We start from the raw sequence: 24,005 nt of genomic DNA on the forward strand, positions 1-24,005 counted from the left end.
TTTAGAATAGAAGGAGAGATAAAGGTCTTCCCAAACAAACAAAAACTGAAGGAATTTGTCACCACTAAACCAGCCCTACAAGAGATCCTAAGGGGGACCCTGTGAGACAAAGTACCAGAGACATCACTATGAGCATAAAACATACAGACATCACAATGACTCTAAACCCGTATCTTTCTATAATAACACTGAATGTAAATGGATTAAATGCGCCAACCAAAAGACATAGGGTATCAGAATGGATAAAAAAACAAGACCCATCTATTTGCTGTCTACAAGAGACTCATTTTAGACCTGAGGACACCTTTAGATTCAGAGTGAGGGGATGGAGAACTATTTATCATGCTACTGGAAGCCAGAAGAAAGCTGGAGTAGCCATACTTATATCAGACAAACTAGACTTTAAATTAAAGGCTGTAACAAGAGATGAAGAAGGACATTATATAATAGTTACAGGGTCTATCCATCAGGAAGAGCTAACAATTATAAACGTCTATGTGCCGAATACCGGAGCCCCCAAATATATAAAACAATTACTCATAAACAGAAGCAACCTTATTGATAAGAATGTGGTAATTGCTGGGGACTTTAACACCCCACTTACAGAAATGGATAGATCATCCAGACACACGGTCAATAAAGAAACAAGGGCCCTGAATGAGACGCTGGATCAGATGGACTTGACAGATATATTTAGAACTCTGCCTCCCAAAGCAACAGAATATACTTTCTTCTCGAGTGCACATGGAACATTCTCCAAGATAGATCATATACTGGGTCACAAAACAGCCCTTCATAAGTTTACAAGAATTGAAATTATACCATGCATACTTTCAGACCACAATGCTATGAAGCTTGAAATCAACCACAGGAAAAAGTCTGGAAAACCTCCAAAAGCATGGAGGTTAAAGAACACCCTACTAACGAATGAGTGGGTCAACCAGGCAATTAGAGAAGAAATAAAAAAATATATTGAAACAAACGAAAATGAAAATACAACAATCCAAACGCTTTGGGACGCAGCGAAGGCAGTCCTGAGAGGAAAATACATTGCCATCCAGGCCTATCTCAAGAAACAAGAAAAATCCCAAATACAAAATCTAACAGCACACCTAAAGGAAATAGAAGCAGAACAGCAAAGGCAGCCTAAACCCAGCAGAAGAAGAGAAATAATAAAGATCAGAGCAGAAATAAACAATATAGAATCTTAAAAAACTGTAGAGCAGATCAACGAAACCAAGAGTTGGTTTTTTGAAAAAATAAACAAAATTGACAAACCTCTAGCCAGGCTTCTCAAAAACAAAAGGGAGATGACCCAAACAGATAAAATCATGAATGAAAATGGAATTATTACAACCAATCCCTCAGAGATACAAACAATTATCAGGGAATACTATGAAAAATTATATGCCAACAAATTGGACAACCTGGAAGAAATGGACAAATTCCTGAACACCCACACTCTTCCAAAACTCAATCAGGAGGAAATAGAAAGCTTGAACAGACCCATAACCAGCGAAGAAATTGAATCAGTTATCAAAAATCTCCCAACAGATAAGAGTCCAGGACCAGATGGCTTCCCAGGGGAGTTCTACCAGACGTTTAAAGCAGAGATAATACCTATCCTTCTCAAGCTATTCCAAGAAAAAGAAAAGGAAGGAAAACTTCCAGACTCATTCTATGAAGCCAGTATTACTTTGATTCCTAAACCAGACAGAGACCCAGTAAAAAAAGAGAACTACAGGCCAATATCCCTGATGAATATGGATGCAAAAATTCTCAATAAGATACTAGCAAATCGAATTCAACAGCATATAAAAAGAATTATTCACCATGATCAAGTGGGATTCATTCCTGGGATGCAGGGCTGGTTCTGGTTCAACATTCGCAAATCAATCAACGTGATACATCACATTAACAAAAAAAAAGAGAAGAACCATATGATCCTGTCAATCGATGCAGAAAAGGCCTTTGACAAAATCCAGCACCCTTTCTTAATAAAAACCCTTGAGAAAGTCGGGATAGAAGGAACATACTTAAAGATCATAAAAGCCATTTATGAAAAGCCCACAGCTAACATCATCCTCAACGGGGAAAAACTGAGAGCTTTTTCCCTGAGATCAGGAACACGACAGGGATGCCCACTCTCACCGTTGTTGTTTAACATAGTGCTGGAAGTTCTAGCATCAGCAATCAGACAACAAAAGGAAATCAAAGGCATCAAAATTGGAAAAGATGAAGTCAAGCTTTCGCTGTTTGCAGATGACATGATATTATACATGGAAAATCCGATAGACTCCACCAAAAGTCTGCTAGAACTGATACATGAATTTAGCAAAGTTGCAGGATACAAAATCAATGTACAGAAATCAGTTGCATTCTTATACACTAACAATGAAGCAACAGAAAGACAAATAAAGAAACTGATCCCATTCACAATTGCACCAAGAAGCATAAAATACCTAGGAATAAATCTAACCAAAGATGTAAAGGATCTGTATGCTGAAAACTATAGAAAGCTTATGAAGGTAATTGACGAAGATTTAAAGAAATGGAAAGACATTCCCTGCTCATGGATTGGAAAAATAAATATTGTCAAAATGTCAATACTACCCAAAGCTATCTACACATTCAATGCAATCCCAATCAAAATTGCACCAGCATTCTTCTCGAAACTAGAACAAGCAATCCTAAAATTCATATGGAACCACAAAAGGCCCCGAATAGCCAAAGGAATTTTGAAGAAGAAGACCAAAGCAGGAGGCATCACAATCCCAGACTTTAGCCTCTACTACAAAGCTGTCATCATCAAGACAGCATGGTATTGGCACAAAAACAGACACACAGACCAATGGAATAGAATAGAAACCCCAGAACTAGACCCACAAATGTATGGCCAACTCATCTTTGACAAAGCAGGAAAGAACATCCAATGGAAAAAAGACAGTCTCTTTAACAAATGGTGCTGGGAGAACTGGACAGCAACATGCAGAAGGTTGAAACTACACCACTTTCTCACACCATTTACAAAAATAAACTCAAAATGGATAAAGGACCTAAATGTGAGACAGGAAACCATCAAAACCTTAGAGGAGAAAGCAGGAAAAGACCTCTCTGACCTCAGCCGTAGCAATCTCTTACTCGACACATCCCCAAAGGCAAGGGAATTAAAAGCAAAAGTGAATTACTGGGACCTTATGAAGATAAAAAGCTTCTGCACAACCAACAAAACTAAAAGGCAACCAACGGAATGGGAAAAGATATTTGCAAATGACATATCGGACAAAGGGCTAGTATCTAAAATCTATAAAGAGCTCACCAAACTCCACACCCGAAAAACAAATAACCCAGTGAAGAAATGGGCAGAAAACATGAATAGTCACTTCTCCAAAGAAGACATCCAGATGGCCAACAGGCACATGAAAAGATGTTCAGCGTCGCTCCTTATCAGGGAAATACAAATCAAAACCACACTCAGGTATCACCTCACGCCAGTCAGAGTGGCCAAAATGATCAAATCAGGAGACTATAGATGCTGGAGAGGATGTGGAGAAACGGGAACCCTCTTGCACTGTTGGTGGGAATGCAAATTGGTGCAGCCGCTCTGGAAAGCAGTGTGGAGGTTCCTCAGAAAATTAAAAATAGACCTACCCTATGACCCAGCAATAGCACTGCTAGGAATTTACCCAAGGGATACAGGAGTACTGATGCATAGGGGCACTTGTACCCCAATGTTCATAGCAGCACTCTCAACAATAGCCAAATTATGGAAAGAGCCTAAATGTCCATCAACTGATGAATGGATAAAGAAATTGTGGTTTATATACACAATGGAATACTACGTGGCAATGAGAAAAAATGAAATATGGCCTTTTGTAGCAACGTGGATGGAACTGGAGAGTGTGATGCTAAGTGAAATAAGCCATACAGAGAAAGACAGATACCATATGGTTTCACTCTTATGTGGATCCTGAGAAACTTAACAGGAACCCATGGGGGAGGGGAAGGAAAAAAAAAAAAAAGACGTTAGAGTGGGAGAGAGCCAAAGCATAAGAGACTGTTAAAAACTGAGAACAAACTGAGGGTTGATGGGGGGTGGGAGGGAGGGGAGGGTGGTTGATGGGTATTGAGGAGGGCACCTTTTGGGATGAGCACTGGGTGTTGTACGGAAACCAATTTGTCAATAAATTTCATATATAAAAAAAATAAAAAATAAAAAAATAAAAAAAAATAAAAAAAAGATAAATAAACGTTAAAAAATAATAAAAATAAAAAAATATTTGGGTGAGAAAAATGAAAAAAAAAAGAATACAATAGCTTTGAATGACACACTGGAACAGATGAATTTAACAGATGTATTCAGAACATGTCAACTTAAGAATCAGAATACATATTCTTTTGAAGTGCACATGGGACAATCTCCAGAATAGATCACATACTGGGTCACAAGTCACACCTCAAAAAGCACAAAAATATTTACATAATATCCTGCATATTTTCTCATCATAACCCTATGAGTCTTGAAGTCAACCACATGAAAATATTTTGAAAATCCCCAAAACCATGGATGTTAAACAACATGTTACTAAAGAATGAATGCGTCAATCAAGAAATCAAAGATAAAGTGTAAAAAATACATGGAAACAAATGAGTGTGAAAACACGACAGTCCAAAAACTTTAAGATGTAGCTTACAATATAGGCCTATGTCAAGAAGCAAGAAAAATCTCAGAAGAAACACAACACAACCGTACTTTACATCTAAGGGAGCTAGAAAAAAAGAACAACAAAAGAAGCCCAAAGTCATCAGGTTAAGAGAAATAATAAGGATTACAATAGACATAAATGATATAAAAACAAGAAAAAAAAACAAGAAAAAAACAACTAGTAGAACAGATGAATGAAATCAGGAGCTGGTTCCTTGAAAGAATTAATAAATTGTTAACCCCCTAGGCAGATTTATCAAAAAGAAAAGAGAAAGAAACCAAATAAATAAAATCATGAATCAGGGAGGAGACATCATAACTAATAGTACAGAAATACAATTATAAGACAATATTATGAAAAATATTAAGAAAAATTTTAAAAATATTATTGAAAATTATATGTAGACAAACTGGGCATCTGGAAGAAACAGATAAATTCCTATAAACATATAAACTACCAAAACTGATATAAGAAGGAATAGAAACGTTCAGCAAACTGGTAACATCAAACAAATTGAATCTGTAAAAACAATTTCCCAACAATCACAAGTCTAGGGACAGAAATCTTCTCAGGGGAATTCCTCCAAACGTTTAAAGAAGAGTTAATGCATATTCTTCTTAAAATTTTCAAAAAAAGTAGAAAAGGAAGGAAAACTTCCAAATTCATTCTACAAGGCCAGAATTACCCTGATTCTAAGACATGACAAAGACCCCACTAAAAAAGAGAATTATAGGCCAATACCCCTCATGAGCATGGATGCAACAGTTTTAAACATAATACCAGCAAATTGAATCCAATAGAACATTAAAAGAATCGTTCACCATGATCAAATGGGATTCATTCCTGGGCTGCAAGGGTGGTGCAATATTTTCAAATTAATCAATGTGATACACCACATTAAAAAAAAGGATAAAGGGGCACCTGGGTGGCTCAGTCAGTTAAGTGCCCAACTTTGGCTCAGGTCATGGTCTTGCAATTCATGAGTTTGAGCCCCACATCAGGCTCTGTACTGACAGTTCAGAGCCTGGGGCCTTCTTTGGATTCTGTGTCTTCTCTCTCTGACCCTCCTCCGCTCAGACTCTGTCTCTATCTGAAAAATAAATAAACATAAGAGACTCTTAAAAACTGAAAATAAACTGAGGGTTGATGGGGGGGTGAGAGGGAGGGGAAAGTGGGTGATGGGCACTAAGGAGGGCACCTGTTGGGATGAGCACTGGGTGTTTTATGGAAACCAACTTGACAAAAATAATCCATATTAAGAAAATAAACATTAAAAAAAAGAAATAATAAGAACCATATGATCCTCTCAATAGATGCAGAAAAAACATTTGACAAAGTGCAGCATCCATTCTTGATAAAAATCTTCAACAGTGTAGAAATAGATAGAATATACCTCAACATCATAAGGCCATATACAATACACCCCCAGCTAATATCCTCAATGGGGAAAAACTGAGAGCTTTTCTTCTATGATCAGGAGAAAGGGATTCCACTGTTACCATTGGTATTTAACATAGTACTGGAAGACCTAGCCCCAGAAATCAGAAAGCAAAAAGAAATTTAAAAAAATCTAAATTGTCAAGGAAGAATTCAAACTTTCTCTATGCACAGACAACATGATACACTATGTAGAAAACCTGAAATACTCCATCACAACATTACTAGAACTGGTACATGAATTCAGAAAAATTGCAGGATACAAAGTCAACATACAGATATCTGTTGTATTTCTATACACCAATAATGAAGTAGAAGAAACAGAAATCAAGGAATCATGGTCATTTACACTTGCACCAAAAACCATAAGATACCTAGGAATAAACCTAAAGAAAACAGGTAAAAGAACTGTATTCTAAAAACTATAAACACTTATGAAAAAATTTTAAGAAGACACAAACAAATGTAAAGACATTTTATGCTCATGGATTGGAAGAACAAATATTGTTAAAATGTGTGCAATACACTAAGCAATCTACACATTTAGTGCAATCCCTATCAAAATACTAAGAGCATTTTTCACAGACCTAGATCAAAGAATCCTAAAATATATATGGTACCACAAAAGTTCCTGAATAGGCAAAGCATTTTTGAAAAAGAAAAGCAAAGCTAAAGGTATCACGGTTTCTGACTTCCAACTATATTATAGAGTTGTAGTCATCAAGAGAGTATGGTTCTTCCTTAAAAAATAGACACATAGATTAATGGAACAGAACAGAAGACCAAGAAATGAACCCATGACTATATGGTCAACTAATCTTTAACAAAGCAAGAAAGATTATCCAATGGAAAAAAAAGACAGTCCTTTCAAAAAATGGTGTTGGGAAAAAGGGACAGCAACATGCAAAAGAATGAAACTGGACCACTTTCTGGCAGCATTTTTTTGTTATAAAAATAAATTCAAAGGTTATTAAAGAGCTAAATGTGAGAGAGGAAGTCATCAAAATCCTCAAGAAAGTAGAGAAAGTATCCCCTTGACATTGGCTATGGCAACCTTTGTTAGATATTTCTCCTGAGGCAAGGGAAAGAAACAAAAAAAAACATCATTGGGAATTCATCAAAATAAAAAAGCTTCTTCACAGTGAAGAAAACAATCAACAAAACTAAAAGACAACCTATGGAATGGGAGAAGCTATTTGAATATGACATATCTGATAAAGGGTTAGTATCCAAAATATATAAAGAACTTTAAATTTCAACACCCCCAAAACAAATAATCCAAATAAAAATGGCAGAAGATATGAATATAACTTTTTCCAAGAAGACATAGGTATAAACAACAGACACATAAAAAGATGCTCAACATCACTCATCATCAGGGAAATGAAAATCAAAACTATAATGCAATATTATCTCACTCCTATCAGAATGACTAAAATTAGCAACACAGGAAACAATAGGTGTTGGCAAGAATGTGGAGAACAGGGAATCCTCTTGCACTGTTGGTGGAATGTAAAATGGTGAAGCCACTCTGGAAAACAGTATGGAGACTCCTCAAAAAGTGAAAGACAACTACCCTACACCCAGCAATTGCACTCCTAGGTATTTTCCCACAAAATACAAAAATACTAATTCAAAAGGATATATGCACCCTGATGTTTATAGCAGCATTAGCTACAATAGCCAATTCATGGATACAGTCCAAGTGTGCATTGACTGATGAATATATATATTATATATACATGTATGTATATATATTCACTTTTCATATATATATGTATATGAATATATATATTCACATATATATGAATATATATGAATATATATATGAATATATATATATATTCACATATCCTATTTTTAGGGCTATATATCCTAAAAAAGAGGGAAATCTTGTCCCTACAACATGGATGGAACTAGAAAGTATTACAATAAGCAAAATAAGTCAGTCACAGAATGACATATACCATATGATTTCACACATATGTGGAATTTAAGAAACAAAACAAATAAGCCTTAGGAAAATAAGAGATAGGGACAAAGACCAAGAAGTGGACTCTTAACTATAGAGAACAAACTTGTAGTTACCAGAGTGATTGTGGGTGGGGAATGGGTTAAATAGGCGATGAGCATTAAGGAGAGCACTTATTTTTATGTCTTGGTGTTGTAAGAAAATTAGATATAACAGAGAATGAGACAGACCATGTACCTATTCGTAAGGAACTTTAATTTTAGCAGAGGAAGAGAGAATGCACAAATGGATATCTGGATAAATTTTCAGGTCTTGACAAATAATAAGAAAAGATTGAAACAATTTAATGTTATAGAGAATTGAGAGGTACCTTAAATGGTCTGTGTAGGCTACTCCAAAGAAGTCAAATTTGAACAACAACAACAAAAGAGCCATCCAAGCAAAACCTTGATGAAGAGCAGTCTAGATAGAACCAAAAGTGCAAAGCTATAAGGCAAGAATGAGCGTGTTTTGTTTGAGTAAAAACAAAAAACTTGTAGGAGAATTATGAGTGCAGGAGAAGGTAGGATGAGATAAAGATGAAAAGTAATTAAAGGTCAGATCATATAGGACCATGATATGCTTTTTACATTTTATTATAATTTTGATGGACTTAAGGTTCAGAGTTTTAAGCAAATAAATAAAATATATAATTTATAATTTTAAAACATTGGATTAAATTCTTTTGTGGAGAAGAGAAACTAGGGGAACATAACAGAAACAGGAATACCAGTTAGGAAGCTATTTCAGTCATCCTGGATAGAGTGGTTGCATAAAGATGAAGAGAAATTTTGAAATAAGAGCCGACTAACATAGACCAAAATTATGTAAATCTGTACAGTAGCAAAAGAATAGCATGTATTTATTAACTGAAAATCCCAATTTAAATTACATCTTCATATTCATTTAATGTAAGTTATTTAAGTAAAATTAATATTTATATCCTGTGTATCCTAAAAAAAAGTATGACTTGAGACCCCTTAAAATAAAAACTACAGACAAAATAATGATTATTATGATGGTAAAAAAAAAAGCCAATAGATAAGAGGCAATATGAAAATTGGATAAAAAAGTGTTTGCTGAAGTTGAGAATACATTTTTTTCCAAACTTCCTATTAGCTAGGACTAATTTATTAGGCAGAATACTATTTATCAAGAGGAATACATTTTACTCCTTTGAACTAAACTGTAATATAATGTTATCCTATGTATCTTTATACATAAGGATAAGGACATTAAGTGAACTAATAGATGATATTGGCTTCATTTTTAGTATAATTAGTACACTGTTTCTTTGATCCTTTTTGAATATAAACACTACCATTACTGAATAAGAATGCTGACTTTCCTCTAATGTATCTCCATGGCATCTAGTAAAAAGAAAATCTAGTCAAATCAGCTTATATGATTTTTAATACTCAAGCAATAACCTTCCTCTTGCAATGCGCTACTAATCTTAACATCAGTATAATAATGACAGTATAAATAGTTTTACCTTTAGTAAGCACTTACTATTTGATATGCACCTTATACAGAATAAACCTATTACTATTATCCACATTTTATAAATGGCAGATTGAAATTTAGAAATATTAAGTGATTGAAGCCCATAGTCACAGCTAGAAACAAACCTGGAGCCCAAACTCAGATTTGGAATGGAAATACATGATCTTAATCATTATTGTATCTAAGTGGAGAGCATTTTTTTAAGATTAGAAATGATGGTGTTTTGTGAAGTTAGCTAATGCCAAATGATGGTAACCTCTATGGAATAAATTTAATCTTTGTCTCCCACCCCCTTGTGGATGGCTGAGTCAAGTGGTTCTGTACTCTTCTTTCTTTAACACTGTTCCATCTGTTTCAAAAATTACCATGTTTTCCTGGGACAATCCCAATTTCTGCTTTTTGTCTCAGTACAAGTATTAATAGCCTCCTCTTTCAATCTCAGAAGCATTCAGTTTTGGATTATAAATTACTTGGTCACCTAATTTTCACCTATAGCAACACAAGTGGTTACTGGAAATTAAAATACTTTTCCCATCCCAGAACATTTTGGAAACAATTTTCCTCCTTTATCTTTTACTAAACAAAATCTTTCTTAAGTACCTCAGAAGAGAGGATAAGTTACAGAAAGCATAAATGGTGGTAGAGGGAGAGGTGGATGAAGATACACCTTGATGACATAATTTTGCCAAAGGCTAGAACCCCAATTGGATTTCATCTCATTTACTTATCTCATTAGCTTCTGCATCTCTGTATGTTTGGCTTGCACTTTTAAATAACAGTTGTGTTTACTTTTATTAACAAATCCCATGTTCGGTTAAATACCAAACACTAAATTTAAATACCAAATTGGAATTCTGCTTCTTGAGCCTTTGTGGATCTTATTTTTGTATAGAATCACTTTAATTCACATTTGTATAGTAAACAAAAGACATTGTTTAACAAAAGGACAATAATGAGGAAAAAATGCATTACTGGCCATGATATATTTTAGTAAATAGCATTCATTAGGAGGCAGCATGGTCCATAAATGGCAGGCTGTTCTAAAATGAGGGAGATTTCGTATCCAATATTGGCTCTACTTCAACCTTGTATATACTTGAGTAAGTCACATCCTTGTTGTAACCCTCAGTTTCTCCATATGTAAAATGAGAGCTATATGTTTAATCTCTAAGCTTCTTTTCAGTTCAGACTTTCTTTGATTTTACTCACAAAAATTCATGACGTGTTCATTCTCCAAGTGGCAGTTGTGGTTTCAAACGCTTTGCAAGTAAACCTGAAATCATTCTACCAGAAATAAAAGCTGGACTGTCTGGCTGAGGGAATAATCTGGGAGAAGGGAGGGGTGAGTAAAATCATGCAAACATGATTACCAGGGGGAACACTTATCCCCCTTAAAAGAACAAACTGTTTTTATCACTTTTGAAGCTTCCATTTTCATATAAATCCATTTACACAAAAATTACTGATGACAAATAATTCTCAATTCATTACACTAGCTCCCCGAGGCCCCATACTTGGCAACACTTTGTCATCTTGGTTCAGGTTGCTGTAGCTCCTTGATTGTAATAAAATTGCCTTTCAAATATTCTATCATTTTTCAATTATTTTTTAAATAAAAAAAATTATTCAGACCCCTAATTAGACTGAATTAGCAAGGTTTCGTATTACCACATTTTTTGTTTGTTAAGCTCTGCCAAAGCTCTAGCCATTGAATACCCATCTCCAGCTGTGTCCTGGCCTTTTCTCCAACTCAGTGAGTAGGAGAAGCACTGCTGCTCCATGAGTTTCCACTGTGCCAGGGAAAAGCACATGGACCTAATTGGAAAGTGTCTTCTCCTGTCATCCTAAAATATTTTCTTCCCACTTCATATTGGATGATTTCATGGGAGTCTATGCCAGACATTTCTTTTCATGAGCATGGCAGTTGGTTTGGGAGGAGCTAGGATAGACATGGTAAAACAATGCAGAAAACCACCATATCCTCAAAAAGTATCTGTAGAATTTTGAAACCAAACCATCTCAAAAATGTTGTCCAAGAACTATGTGCATCAGCACCACCTAAGACACTTGTTTAAAATTCAGATTCTTGGAAACCACTTCTAGAATTATTGAGTTAGAATTTTTCAAGATGGTTGTCAGGAGGTATATTTTTTACATGCCCCATGGATGATTTGGACACTAAATTATGAGAAGCATTGAAAGTCTATGTCACCAGACACAGAGTGGCTTATAATTGAATGAAGAAAAAACGAGCATTGGGAACACTTCTGAGAAAGTTAATCTTGGTATTCATTATGGCAAGACAGTTCTCTCAGAGTCCACAAAGCTAGAACAATGTCAATAATAGTTGTTAATAACAGATAAAAATTATTGAGTACTTACCACGTGCCAGGCCTTTTGCTAAGTGCTTTATTATCGTCATTATCTCAGTTAATTACAGGCAGTACTTACAGAGCTTACTTCATTTTTTATTAGCTTTAGCCCACTGAATTTGCTCAACAGGTCTATGGAGGAGGCATTGTTGTTGCTGTTGTCATCATCATCATCATTGTTATTATTATCCTTTCCCGATGGGGGGAAAAATCCTGAAGTTCAGAGAAGTTAACATTATTCTCTAAATTTTAAGTACCTAGTAAAGAGGTAGAGTCTGGAAGTAGCGTTTTCCTCACAAGACAGTGAGCTCCAACAAGGCAGGAACAAAACCTGTTTTGACTCTTGGTCCCATTTTCCAAAGTAGAGCTTGTACTCTAAAGTAGGGACATACCTAGAGTTGAACTGAAATGAAATTAAGGCTGTCCTAGAATGTAAAAGAGTGGAGTAAGAGCCTTTAGAGTAGGGTCATTTGGAGGACCTAAGAGCTGTGAAACATAAACTCCACTCTGACCACCTCCAGTAGGTTAAAGCACATTGGTTCCCAGAATCTCTCGCTTACCTTCTCCCCCATTAAACTTTATAAAGGACAACAGAATTGGAGTAAGTAAAGCAGGAACAAGCAGACAATTCGTCCATAGCTATACCCTAATGGGGTCATATGCTCCTTTCCTCATCCTATACATGTTTTACCATTAAAAACAAATGCTGATATGACTCTAATAAAATGGGGTTTAGCTCCTTTCTTTATCCTTATAGCCCCTTAGCATGATTTAATTTTTATTTCTAAAAAATTATTTTAATTTTATTTTATTTCAACTTCTTTAGTAATTGGAGTCCAACTAGCCATAAGACATGATTAAAGAGAATACTTAGGCTGCTTTCTGGTTAAGAAAAGTTGAATAGTTTCCAGCAGAAAGGAGATCACAATCTCCTCATCAAAATACAAAGCTTATATATAGCAAAAGAAACACTAAACAGAACTTAAAGGTTATGGAATGGGAGAAGACATTCGCAAATGACATATGTGACAAAGTGTTAATATCCAAAATATATTAAGAACTTATCAAACTCAATAACACACACACATCCAATTAAAAAGTGGGTAGAAAATATGAATAGACATTTTTACAAAGAAGATATAAAGATGGCTAACAGACACATGAAAAGATGCTCAACATCACTGATCACCAGGTAAATAAAAATCAAAACTATAATGAGATATCTCACACCTGTCAAAATGGTAAAATCAACAATACAAGAAACAACAGTTTTTGGCAAGGATGTGGAGAAAGTGGAATCCTCTTGCACTTTGGTGGAATGCAACCTGGTGCAGCCACTATGGAAAACAATATGGAGGTTTCTTAAAAAGGTAAAAGATAGAACCACCCTATGATCCAGTTATTGCACACCTAGGTATTTATTCAAACGACATAAATAATTCAAAAGGATACATGCACCCCAAACTTTATAGCAGCATTACATACAATAACCAAATTATGGAAATATCTCAAACGTCCATTGACTGATGAATGGATAAAGAAGAGGTGGAATGGATATATATATATATATATATATATATATATCATGATATCTTGCTCAGCCATACAAAGAAGTAAACCTTTGCCATTTGTAATGATGTGAACGGAGCTAGTGAGTATTATGCTAAGAAAAATCAGTTAGAAAAAGACAAACACTATATGATTTCACTCATATACGGGATTTAAGGATCAAAACAGATGAACATACAGGAGGTGAAAAGAAAGATAGAGCCAAGCAAACCATGAGAGAGTCTTAAAGATACAGAACAAACTGAGAGTTGCTGGAGAGGTGATTGGTGGGAGGATAGGCTAAATGGATAACGGGCACTGAAGAGGGCACTTGTTGGGCTGTGCACTGGGGTAGTATGTAAGTAATTAATCACTGAATACTACTCCTGAAACCAATATTGCAATGTATGTTAACTAACGAGAATTTAAATTAAATAATTGAAAAAAGAAAGGCAGCCAAAAAAACATATTCTGAACTATAGAAACAAAATATAATGGTTACCAAAGAGAAGGTGGATGGGGGGGTGTTTTAAATAATTGATGAGGATTATGGAGTGAACTTGTGATGAGCATGTGGTGTGGTATGGGAGTGTTGAATCACTAAATTGTACACCTGAGACTAATGTTACACTGTATGGTAACTAACTGGAATTTAATTAAATTTAAAAGAAAAATTGACCAATAGACACATTTGGGTCTAACCTTGTTTTATGGGAAGATTTTTCAGTACTAATTTAATTTCTTAATTTGTTATAATTTTATTCAGAATTTCTATTTGTTTTTGAGGAAATTTTGTAAAATGTGACCTACTGGAATTTTTCCATTTCATCAAAGTTATAAAATATGTTGTTATAAAGTGTTTCATACTGTTCTATTATAATTTTTAATATGGAATCAGCAGTAAGTTCTTCTTTATTCTCACTTTCCACAGTTTGCATATTCCTTCTTTTTGATTAGTCTGTGTAGTGATGTCAGTTTTGTTGAACTTTTCTTCTTTTTTTTAATTTAATTTTTTTAAATTTACATCCATATTAGTTAGCATATAGTGCAGCAATGATTTCAGGAGTATATTCCTTAGTGCTCATTACCCGTTTAGCACATCCACCCTCCCAAAACCCCTCCAGTAACCCTCTGTTTTTTCTCCAAATTTAAGAGTCCCTTATGTTTTGTCCCCTTCCCTGTTTTTATATTATTTTTGTTCCCCTTCCCTTATGTTCATCTGTTTTGTCTCTTAAAGTCTTCATACGAGTGAAGTCATATAATATTTGTCTTTCTCTGAATAACTAATTTCGCATAGCATAATACCCTCTAGTTCCATCCACGTAGCTGCAAATAGCAAGATTTCATTAGCTTTGATTGCTGAGTAATACTCCATTGTATATACATACCACATCTTCTTTATCCATTCATCCATCGATGGACATTTGGGCTCTTTCCATACTTTGGCTATTGTTAATAGTACTGCTATAAACATTGGGGTGCATGTGCCCCTTCGAAACAGCATACCAGTATCCCTTGGATAAATACCTAGTACTGCAGTTGCTGGGTCATAGGGTAGTTCTATTTTTAATGTTTTGAGGAACCCCATACCGTTTTCTAGAGTGGCTGCACCAGCTTGCATTCCGACCAGCAATGCAAAAGGGATCTTCTTTCTCTGCATCCTCACCAACATCTGTTGCCTGAGTTGTTAATGTTAGCCATTCTCACAGATGTGAGGTGGTATCTCATTGTGGTTTTGATTTGAATTTCCCTGATGATGAGTGATGTTGAGCATTTTTTCATGTGTAGGTTGGCCATCTGGACGTCTTCTTTGGAGAAGTGTCTAATCATGATTTTTGCCCATTCTTTCATTGGATCATTTGTTTTTTGGGTGTTGAGTTTGATCAGTTCTTTATAGATATTGGATACTAACCCTTTATCTGATATGTCATTTGCAAATATCTTCTCCCATTCTGTCGGTTGCCTTTTAGTTTTGCTGATTGCTTCCTTCACTGTGCAAAAGCTTTTATTTGATGAGGTCCCAGTAGTTCATTTTTACTTTTGTTTCCCTTGCCTCTGGAAACATGTTGAGTAAGAAGTTGCTGCGGCCAAGATCATGGAGATTTTTGCCTGCTTTCTCCCCAAGGATTTTGAAGGCTTTCTGTATTACATTTAGGTCTTTCATCCATTTAGAGTTTTGTTTTTTGTTTTTTGTTTTGTATAGTGTAAGAAAGTGGTTCAGTTTCATTCTTCTGCATGTCGCTATCCAGGTTTCCCGGCACCACTTGCTGAAGAGACTGTCTTTATTCCATTGGATATTTTTTCCTGTTTCATGAAAGACTAGTTGGCCATACATTTGTGGGACCATTTATGGGTTCTCTATTCTGTTCCACTGACCTGAGTGTCTCTTTTTGTGCCAGTACCATACTGTCATGATGATTATAGCTTTGTAGTATAGCTTGAAGTCCAGGGTTATTATGCCTCCTACTTTGGTTTTCTTTTTCAACATTGCGTTGGCTAATCTGGGTCTTTTCTGGTTGCATACAAATTTTAAGTTATTTGTTCCAGATCTGTGAAGAATGCTGGTGTTATTTTGATAGGTAATGCATTGACTATGTAGATTCGTTAGGGTAGTATCAACATTGTAACGATATTTGTTCTTCTTATTCAAGAGCATGGAATCTTTTTTTCCATTTTTTTTTTGTGTCTTCTTCAATTTATTTCATAAGCTTTGTATACTTTTGAGTGTATAGATTTTTCACGTCTTTGGTTAGATTTATTCCTAGGTATTTTATGGTTTTTGCTGCAAATGCGAATATTATCAATTCCTTGATTTCAATTTCTGTTGATTCATTGTTGGTGTATAGGAATTCAACCAATTTCTGTGCGTTGATTTTATATAGTACAACTTTGCTGAATTCATGAATCAGTTCTAGCAGTTTTTTGGTGGAATCTTTTGGGTTTGACATATAGAGTATCATGTCATCTGTGAAGAGTGAATGTTTGACCTCCTCCTGGCCAATTTGAACGCCTTTTATTTCTTTGTGTTTTCTGATTGCAGAGGCTAAGACTTCCAATACTTTGTTGAATAACAGTGGTGAGAGTGGACATACCTGTCTTGTTCCTGACCTAGGGGGAAAAGCTCTCAGTTTTTCCCCATTGAGGATGATATTAGCATTGGGACTTTCGTATATGGCTTTTATTATCTTGAAGAATGATCATTATATCCTTAGTTTCTTGAGGGTTTTTTTGAAGAAAGGATGCTGTATTTTGTCAAATGCTTTCTCTGCATCAATTGAGAGAATCATATAGTTCTTGTCCTTTCCTTTATTGATGTGGTGAATCACGTTGATGTTTTGTGGATATTGAACCAGGCCTGCATCCCAGGTATAAATCCCACTTGGACGTGCTGAATATTTTTTTAATGTATTGTTGGATACGGTTGGCTAATATCTTTCTGAGGATTTTTGCGTCCATGTTCTTCAGGGAAATTGGTCTCTAGTTATCCTTTTTTGTGGGGTCTATGTCTAGTTTTGGAATCAAGGTTGTGTTTGCTTCATAGAAAGAATCTGGAAGTTATCCTTCCATTTCTATTTTTTTGGAACAGCTTCAAGAGAAGAGGTGTTAACTCTTCCTTAAATGTTTGGTAGAATTCCCCTGAAAAACCATCTGGCCCTGAACTCTTTTTTGGGGGAGATTTTTGATTACTCATTTAATTTCCTTACTGGTTATGGTTCTGTTCAAATTTTCTATTTCTTCCTTTTTCAGTTTTGGTAGTATATCAGTTTCTGGGAATTTGTCCATTTCTTCCAGATTGCCCATGTCATTGGCATATAATTGCTCATAATATGCTCTTATTATTGTTTTTATTTCTGCTGTGTTGGTGTGATCTCTCCTCTTTCATTCTTGATTTTATTTATTTGGGTCCTTTTCTTTTTCTTTGTGATTAAACTGGCTAGGGATTTATCAATTTTATTAATTCTTTCAAAAAACCAGCTTCTGATTTCATTGATCTGTTCTAGGGGTTTTTGTTTTGTTTTGGTTTGGTTTTTGGTTTTTGGTTTTAATAGCACTAATTTCTGCTCTAATGCTGTAATCTTTATTATTTCCTGTCTTCTGCTGGTTTTTCTTTTATTTCCTGTTCTTTTTCCAGCTCTTTAAGGTGTAAGGTTAGGTTGTGTATCTGAGATCTTTCTTCCTTCTTTAAGAAGGCCTGGATTGCTATATACTTTCCTCTTATGGCCGCCTTTCCTGCATCCCAGAGGTTTTGGATTTTGGTGTTATCATTTTCATTGGCTTCCATCTACTTTTTAATTTCCTCTTTAACTGCTTGGTTAGCTCATTCGTTCTTTAGTAGGATGTTCTTCAGTCTCCAAGTATTTTTACCTTTCCAAATTTTTTCTTTTGTTTGATTTCGAGTTTCATACTGATATGGTCTGAAAATATGCACGGTAGTATTTCAATAGTTTTGTACTTATTGAGGGCTGATTTGTCTCCCAGTATGTAGTCTATTCTGGAGAACGTTCCATGTATGTTGCAGAAGAATGTACATTCTGCTGCTTTAGGATGAACTGTTCTGAATATATCTGTTAAGTCCATATGTTCCAGTGTGTCATTCAAAGCCATTGTTTCCTTGTTGATATTTTGATTAATTTGTCTATTGCTGCGAGTGGGGTGTTGAAGTCCCCTACTATTATGGTATTACTCTCAATGAGTTTTTTTATGTTTGTGATTAGTTGATTTATATATTTGTGTGCTCCTACTTTTGGCACATAAATGTTTACAATTGTTAGGTCTTCTTGGTGGATAGACCCCTTGATTTTGATATGATGACCTTCATCTCTTGAAACAGTCTTTATTTTAAAGTCTAGATGGTCTGATATAAGGATGACTACTCTGGCTTTCGTTTGCTGACCATTAGCATTATAGATGGTTCTCATTCCCCTTAGTTTCAATCTGAAGGTGTTTTTAAGTCTAAAGTGGGTCTCTTGTAATCAGCATATAGATGGATCTTGTTTTCTTATCCATTCTGTCACCCTATGTGTTTTTATTGGATCATTGAGTCCATTGACATTTAGAGTGAGTACTGAAAGATACGAATTTATTGCCATTTTGTTGATTGTAGCATTGGAGTTTCTGGTGGTGTCTTCTGGTCCTTCCTAATCTTTGTTGCTTTTGGTCTTTATTTATTTATTTTTTCATCTTTTCTCCCCTCAAAGTGTCCTTAAAATTTATTGTGGGGCTGGTTTAGTGGTTACAAACTCCTTTAATTTTTGTTTGGGAAACTTTCATCTTTCCTTCTATTTGGAATGACAGCCTTGCTGGATAAAGAATTCTTGGCTGCATATTTTTCTGATTCAGCTCATTGAATATATCCTGACACTCCTTTCTGGTCGCCAAGTTTCTGTGGGTAGGTCTGCTACAAACCTGATTTGTCTTCTCTTGTAGGTTAAGGACTCTTTTTCCCTTGCTGCTTTCATGATTCTCTCCTTTCCTGAGTATTTTGTGAATCTGACTATGGTATGCCTTGTTGATGTTTGATTTTTGTTGAATCTAATGAGACTCCTCTGTGTTTCCTGGATTTTGATGTCTGTGTCTTTCCCTAGGTTAGGAAAGTTTTCTGCTGTGATTTTCTCACATAACCCTTCTACCCCTTTTTCTCTCTCTTCCTCTTCTGGGACCCCTATGATTCTGATGTTGCTGTTTCTTTAATGAGTTACTGATTTCTCAAATTTTTAAATTGTGCTTTTTTGCCTTAATCTCCCTGTTGTTTTCTGCTTCATTGTTCTCCATAAGTTTGTCCTCTATATCGCTGATTCTCTGTTTTGCCTCATGCATCCTTGCCACCATTGCATCCATTAGAGTTTGCAGCTCAGTTATAGCATTTTTTATGTCATTGTGACTAGGTTTTATTTGTTTTATCTCCGCAGAAAAAGATTCTAATCTATTTTCGACTGCAGCTAGTATTCTTATTGTGGTTCTTCTAAATTCTTATTCAGACATCTTGCTTGTATCTGTGTTGGGTAAGTCCCTAGCTGTTGTTTCTTCCTGCTCTTTATTTTGGAGTGAATTACTTCATTTCATCAATTTGAAGGGAGAAAAGGAATTAATGAGATAAGAAAAATAAAATTGAAAAAATAAATTAAAAAACATTAAAATTAAAAAATGAAAATAAAAAGAAACACACAAATAAGTCAAATGAATGATGGTATATTCTAGGTGTGTTTTGGTCTGGGTATTGAAATTTACACAAAATTTAAAAATATAGTAGAAAAAATAATGAAAAATATTTTTAATAAAAATTGAAAATAAAAATCAATTCTTTCTGTATCAAGAAAAAGAAAATAAATGTAAAAGAGAAAAAAAATAGATGGTCCAGCGAACAGATTTATATAAGAGTGAAATTACTTTGTTTTCCCCTAGAAGTCAAACTATGAAGCACTTTATAGTCCATGAACTAAGCAGGCAGAGAGACTTGTGTTCTGGAAAAGCGAGCTTGGCCTAGTTGGGTGGGGCTTAGTGTCAAAGCTCTGTTCTCCCATAGAAGCTACGGCTTAGCTTACCGGGGTGGATTGTTGTGGCATTTGTAGGTGTGTATGAGCATGTATGGGATCAGTGAAAATGGTGTCACCCAGCTACCCAGTCTCTAGTATGGGAACTCTGTTGTCCCCAATCAGCAATCACACACCTGATCTTTGTCTTTGGGTTCTGTCCACTCCCCGCTTTTACACAGTCTGTAGCCAAGACCTAGGAAGCACCTCCCTCCTGAGTTTTGTCTCAGATGCAGCTGTTTTTCCCAACCTTACTTCTGAGGGACTACAGCTTTGACCCGTTCTGCCCCTCTGCAGGAAAATCTCACTGAGCAATGGCCAGGTGCCAGCCATACCCAGGAACTTTTGCAGGACCAGGCTGCTACTGATTCCCAGAGGCTGCATCCCAGTGCCAGCCTGCCCCAGAATAAGTTCACAAGATAGTGTAGCAGCAGATTTTCAGGGATTATGGAAAAACAACACACATTTGGCACCATGCTTTACCCTTAATGATTTTGTTCCAGCCCCAGCAAATGCGGTTGTTCTCCCAGGTTCCCTGGGGCCTTGCTGTTGGGGCCCACACAACCTCTACCAGGATGTCCTCCTATCAGGGGAACTGCCTCTCTCTGTGTGGCCTGAAGAACCCTGCACTCCACTCTGCTTCTGGGGAATCGCCCTTCCCACCAGAGCACCTCCAGTTATCAAGCTGTGGAGTTTTAGACTCTGCACTCCCCCTGTTTATAGTCTTAATGGAATTTGAATGCTCTCCTTTTTCATTTCTCCCTTTTTAGATCAGTCCCTGCAGCTGTTTCCACTTTTCCACTTTCTCTCCAGCTGCTTTTGGGGGGGGTGTGCTTTTCCCATATCCCTTCCCCCCATCTCTGTCGTCTGTCCACATGCAAAAGTGGCTCCCTGACCTTCACAGCTCCTGTCTCCCCCAGTTGACCTTTCCACACCACATACTTGCTGATTTCTGTGGTTCAGGTTGTGCAGATTGTTGTTTTAATCTTCAGATCAGTTTTCCAGGTGTACAGGATGGTTTAGTGTTGGTCTGGCTGTATTTCATGGATGCAAGACACACAAAAAACTTCCATGTTGTTCTGCCATCTGGGCTCCTCCCTCTGAACTTTTTGAAGAATAAAGTTTACATATCATTTATTTTTACGATTATTTTCTCTGTTTTCCAATTGACTAAAATCAGTTCTAATTTTTATATTTTTCACTTTTCTTATCTACACTTTGATTTGTTCTTTAATATATTAAAGATGATATTAAGTCGATTAAGTTGAGAACTTTCTCTTTTCTAGTGTGGGAATTTAAACTTATAAATTTCCCTCTTGAGTTTATTTTTGTGTACGGTGTAAGAAAGTGGTCCAGGTTCATTCTTCTGCATGTCGCTGTCCAGTTTTCCTAGCACACTTGCTGAAGACACTGTTTTTATCCCATTGGATATTCTTTCCTGCTTTGTCAAAGATTAGTTGGCCATACGTTTGTGGGTCCATTTCTGGTTTCTCTATTCTGTTCCATTGATCTGAGTGTCTGTTCTTGTGCCAGTACCATAGTGTCTTGATGATTACAGCTTTGCAATATAGCTTGAAGTCCGGGATTATGATGCCTCCTTCTTTGGTTTTCTTTTTCAAGATTGCTTTGGCTATTCTGGGACTTTTCTGGTTCCATACAAATTTTAGGATTATTTATTCTAGCTCTGTGAAGAATGCTGTTGTTACTTTGATAGTGATTGCATTGAATATGTAGATTGCTTTGGGTAGTATCGACATTTTAACAATATTTGTTCTTCCTATCCAGGAGCATGGAATCTTTTTCCATTTTTTTGTGTCTTCTTCAATTTCTTTCATAAGCTTTCTATAGTTTTGAATATATAGATTTTTCACCTCTTTGGTTAGATTTATTCCTAGGTATTTTATGGTTTTTTGTGTGACTGTAAATGGGATCAATTCACTGATTTCTCTTTCTGTTGCTTCATTGTTGGTGTATAGGAATGCAACCGATTTCTGTGCATTGATTTTATATCCTGAAACTTTGCTGAATTCATGAATCAGTTCTAGCAGTTTTTTGGTGGAATCTTTTGGGTTTCCATATAGAGTATCATGTCATCTGCGAAGAGTGAAAATTTGACCTCCTCCTGGCTTATTTGGATGCCTTTTATTTCTTTGTGTTGTCTGATTGCAGAGGCTAAGACTTCCAATACTATGTTGAATAACAGTGGTGAGAGTGGACATCCCTGTCTTGTTCCTGACCTTAGGGGGAAAGCTCTCAGTTTTTCCCCATTGAGGATGATATTAGCATTGGGTTGTTCATATATGGCTTTTATGATCTTGAGGAATAATCCTTTTATCCCTACTTTCTTTAGGGTTTTTATCAAGAAAGGATGCTGTATTTTGTCAAATGCTTTCTCTGCATCTATTGAGAGGATCATATGGTTCTTGTCCTTCTTTTATTGATTTCATGAATCACGTTAATTGTTTTGCAGATATTGAACCAGCCCTGGTTCTTACTCAACACGTCTCTGGAGGCAAGGGAAACAAAAGCAAAAATGAACTACTGGGACCTCATCAAAATAAAAAGCTTCTTTGAAGCAAAGTAAACAATCAGCAAAACTAAAAGGCAACCGACAGAATGGGAGAAGATATTTACAAATGACATATCAGATAAAGGGTTAGTATCCAATATCTATAAAGAACTTATTAAACTCAACACCCAAAACACAAATAATACAGTGAAGAAATTGGTGAAAGAGATGAATAGACATTTCTCCAAGGAAGACATCCAGATGGCCAACCGACACATGAAAAAATGCTCAACTTCACTCATTGTCAGGGAAATACAAATCAAAACCACAATGAGATATCACCTTACACCTGTTAGAATGGCTAACATTAACAACTTAGGTAAAAACAGATGTTGGCAAGGATGTAGAGAAAGAGTATCTCTTTTGCATTGGTGGAATGCAAGCTGGTGCAGCCACTCTGGAAAACAGTATGGAGGTTCCTCAAAAAACTAAAAATAGAACTATCCTTTGACCCATCAATTGTAGTACAGGCATTTATCCATGGGATACAGGTGTCCTGTTTTGAATGGACACATGCATCCCTATGTTTATAGCAGCACTATCAACAATAGCAAAAGTATGGAAAGAGCTGAAATGTCCATTGGTGCATGAATGGATAAAGAAAATGTGGTGTATATATATATATATATATATATACACATACACACACAATGCAGTATTACTCAGCAATCAAAAAGAATGAAATCTTGCCATTTGCAACTACATGGATGGAACTGGAGAGGATTATGCTAAGTGAAATTAGTCAGTCAGAGAAAGACAAAAATCATATTACTTCACTCATATGAGGACTTTAAGAGACAAAACAGATGAACATAAGGGAAGGGGAATAAAACTAATATAAAAACAAGGAGGGGGACAAAACAGAAGAGACTCCTAAATATGGAGATCAAACTGAGCGTGGCTAGAGGCATTGTGTGTGTGGGGGATGGGCTAAATGGGTAAGGGCACTAAGGAATCTACTCCTGAAATCATTATTTCACTATATGCTAATTTGGGTGTAAATTTTCAAAAATAAAAAAATAAAATTAAAAAAAAGAGAAGAATGTTAAATATTAAAGATTTTTCATAAATTTAGATAAAAATAGATAAATTTAATGATACATTATTAAAAGCACTTCATTTTTGTAATGATTTTACCTTTAAAAAAGGACAGTATACACTTGTCTATTTTTAACCCAGTCACTAAAATAAAATCTATGTATAACCTTAGGATATTTTTTAGGTATAAGTTGAATATATTGGGCTATCATATATTTTGTCATGGTTGGACTACACTATTAAAAATATATTAAAAATAAATTTAAACAAGAACAAATAAACTTACAA

This window comes from Lynx rufus, unplaced genomic scaffold, assembly GCF_022079265.1.
Source record: "Lynx rufus isolate CCGP_SWC_20201006 ecotype Redwood Valley unplaced genomic scaffold, mLynRuf1.p SCAF_14, whole genome shotgun sequence".
Taxonomy (NCBI): domain Eukaryota; kingdom Metazoa; phylum Chordata; class Mammalia; order Carnivora; family Felidae; genus Lynx; species Lynx rufus.